Source organism: Desmodus rotundus, chromosome 2 (assembly GCF_022682495.2).
Source record: "Desmodus rotundus isolate HL8 chromosome 2, HLdesRot8A.1, whole genome shotgun sequence".
NCBI classification, from domain to species: domain Eukaryota; kingdom Metazoa; phylum Chordata; class Mammalia; order Chiroptera; family Phyllostomidae; genus Desmodus; species Desmodus rotundus.
Genome location: NC_071388.1, coordinates 133,583,583 through 133,587,077, shown reverse-complemented (window position 1 = coordinate 133,587,077; position 3,495 = coordinate 133,583,583). Strand labels below are relative to the sequence as shown.

General features: G+C 38.9%; 1 pseudogene; it reads right to left on the bottom strand.

Annotated features, from left to right (window-relative positions):
* Positions 1–1,801: 1,801 nt before the first annotated feature.
* LOC112313166 (adenylosuccinate synthetase isozyme 2-like) lies at positions 1,802–3,139 on the bottom strand (annotated as a pseudogene).
* Between the last annotated feature and the right edge of the window lie 356 nt (positions 3,140–3,495).

Genomic DNA, 3,495 nt, shown 5'->3' with positions numbered 1-3,495 from the left:
ATTACAGTTGTATGCCTTTTCTCCCCATCCCTCCACCCCACCCCAGGTGAACCCATCTCCCTCCCCCCTCTCCACCCTCCCCCTTGGTTTTGTCCATGTGTCCTTTATAGTAGTTCCTGTAATCCCCTCTACCCACTGTCCCCGCCCCCACCCCCCACCCCCGCCCTGGCTATTGTTAGATTGTTCTTAACTTCAGTGTCTCTGGTTATATTTTGTTTGCTTTTTCCTTCTATTGCTTATGTTCCAGTTAAAGGTGAGATCATATGGTATTTGTCCCTCACTTCCTGGCTTATTTCACTTAGCATAATGCTCTCCAGTTTCATCCATGCTGTTGCAAAGGGTATAAGCTCCTTCTTTCTCTCTGCTGCGTAGAATTCCATTGTGTAAATATACCATAGTTTTTGGATCCACTCGTTTGCTGATGGGCACTTCGGTTGCTTCCAGTACTTGGCTATTGTAAATTGTGCTGCTATGAACATTGGGGTGCACAGATTCTTTTGGATTGGTGTTTCAGTGTTCTTAGGGTATAATCCCAGCAGCGGAATTACTGGGTCAAAGGGCAGTTCCATTTTTAGTTTTCTGAGGAAATTCCATATTGTTTTCCACAGTGGCCTCACCAGTCTGCATTCCCACCAACAGTGCACAAGGGTTCCCTTTTCTCCACATCCTCTCCAACATTTGTTTGTGGATTTGTTTATGTTGGCCATTCTGACTGGTGTGAGATGATACCTCATTGTGGTTTTAATTTGCATCTCTCTGATGGCTAGTGATGCTGAGCATCTTTTCATATGTCTCTGGGCCCTCTGTATGTCTTCCTTGGAGAAGTGTCTGTTCAAGTCCTTTGCCCATTTTTTAATTGGGTTGTTTGTCTTCCTGGAGTGGAGTTGTGTGAGTTCTTTATATATTTTGGAGATCAGGCCCTTGTCTGAGGTATCATTGGCAAATATGTTTTACCATATTGTTGGTTCTCTTTGTAATTTGGTGCTGTTTTCTTTAGCCATGCAGAAGCTTTTTATTTTGATGAGGTCCCATTTGTTTATTCTTTCCTTTATGTCCCTTGCTTTAGGGGATGTGTCTGTGAGGATACAACAGATCTCTTAATGACTGTATTTTTAACATTAAGAGTGATATTTTAGGAAAACCCTTTCTCTTTGAACATCTAATTAATTGTTTAATGTATTAAATAATTGATAGAGAAAAATAACTTTTGTGTTCTGTAAAAATTAAAGGACACATGAATATATCCCTCTCCCCTGTCAAATCTCTAATTTGCAATGGTCTGAGAAGAAAGTAACCAGTGCACAATTGTACAGAATTTATAGCATTACAAAATTTTACAGAACTCCTTTATTATCATTTTTAACAGCAAATATTACAGTGACAGAACTGAATGATCAGACTATGCAAATATTTGTGCAAACCTGTATTAATTGTTCTTACCGTTTAATAGAGGTAACACCTATGAGCATACAATGACAATCATAAAGAAAAACTCTATTGAAACTAGTTGTGTTAGCTTTCAAACTGCATGGATTATACTATTACTAAACATTAAAGAAAATGTGGCACCATGAGCAGGAGGATCCACAGATTTGGGCAATTATGCCAGCCAAGAAGGCTGACACTGGAATATGCCAAAGTTTATCTCCATGCCAGCCTTTCATCTGAAAAGACTGGAAACCATGTAGGGCTTACATCTCAGTCAACGTCTCTATTCTTGAAATTTGTAGATCATAAATGTCATATTGAAGAAATTCTTTTTACTTACTCTCAACAAGTTTTCTTGTGTCATTGGCAATCCTTAGAAGACTTGAACCATCGATTCTCTGGATTTTCCTACACCAATTCATTTAACTGGAATTTGAAGGTTATCTTCAATAATTCAAACATAATTTTGTACATTAACAGGTAGTTCTTTAAACATCCTTACATTTAATATGTCCCTGTTTCATCCTGGAAGATTCTTAACTTCAACTTTATTAAGGCCTCTTGGTTTGCTGGGAAATGAGATATACTTTTACCTTCTAACTTGTAAGCAACTCCAACTTTGATTTCTGTAAACAAGTGTCAACACAGTAAATCCATTAGTCATGTGAGGATATTTCAGCAAAATGAGGCCCAACCAGCCATGCCATCTTCTCCTTCCAGTACTTACACCAAACTCCCTACCCATTTTTTGTAATAATTCTCCAATTTCATTATCTTGCTCTATAGGAAAGGCACCAATACCAACTCTAGTTGCCTAAGCTTTTACAACTCCATATGTTTCTCCAAATTTTGGAGGGGGCATACTAAATCTTGTACAAACACCTCCAACTTTACAGTTTGAAGAGTTTACAAAAGGTTAAGTTCCAAAATCAATACCTAGAAATACTATGTTTACATCTTCTACCAAGATTTTCTTCAGTGGTCCATGGAGGGCCTCATATAAAAAATAAACTCCTTCTCCAACAATGGGTGTAATCCTTTTCCTATAACCCTTAAGTTTCTGTAATTCACTTTCAATGTCTATTTCCAAAATGGGGTATACAGATTTGTGATCTGGTTAGCCAGAAGTTTGACCCTCTAAGAGAAACCACTGAAATCAGAAACAAGATTGCACATACTGAGTCCACTCGAAGCAGTTTTGGAAGAATAAACCGGGCTAATGCCCTTTGTGTGTGCTACCCAATTGTTTTTGTTCTGCTTCTTCTGTCTCTGTGGTTCCTGGATACTATCAGTTGCTTGATGAAAATCAAATGCATCATGAGCTCAGTCAGATATGATAAGCCTTTTTTCCCAGCCTCTAGACCTTGTCCTTTTGAATATTTTTTTCTGCTTCCTCAATAACCCAGATAATTGAATTACCATCCCATTGCCAATGAATGCAGGAACATTTGGATTAATTATTCTACTGGGTAAAAGATGAAAATCATATTCACAAAATCTCTAATGACTCTATGTCCATCATTCTTTCCTCCCTGGTAGCGCACACAATGTCAGTGTCTTGTGCCAGCAGATCCACTACTTTCTTGACTTCGTCACCCCACTGCACCCTGAGAACCGCAGTCACCTAATTCCAGCCAGGGTGTGCCATGGGGCAACCGCAGTGCTCCTTGGAATTGGAGGATGCCACCTGGTTGGTCTTGGCCAAAGCCATGGCTCCACTGATACCAGAAGGGGTTGCAGGAGATGCGGGTAGCAAGGAGTGCATGACCTGAACTTCTGTCTCTCTAATTTTAATTATATCACAAACAACTTTCTAATCACTCTAGTAAAATATGGCAGATCTTTAATCTTTTTCCTCAAGCCCTAAATCTAATCAGTTGCTATCATTTGTGGATTCTGCTCCATTGCTAGCTCTTTCACTTTTTATTTTATTTTCTCCCTTTCTGTGATTTCTATTTACCTTAGTTTTTCCATGCTTTCCAGTGCTCCTATTTCTAATGTTATTTTGGACTGATTGTTATTTGTAGTCCCACTACCTTTCCTCAAAACACACACCCATACAATCAT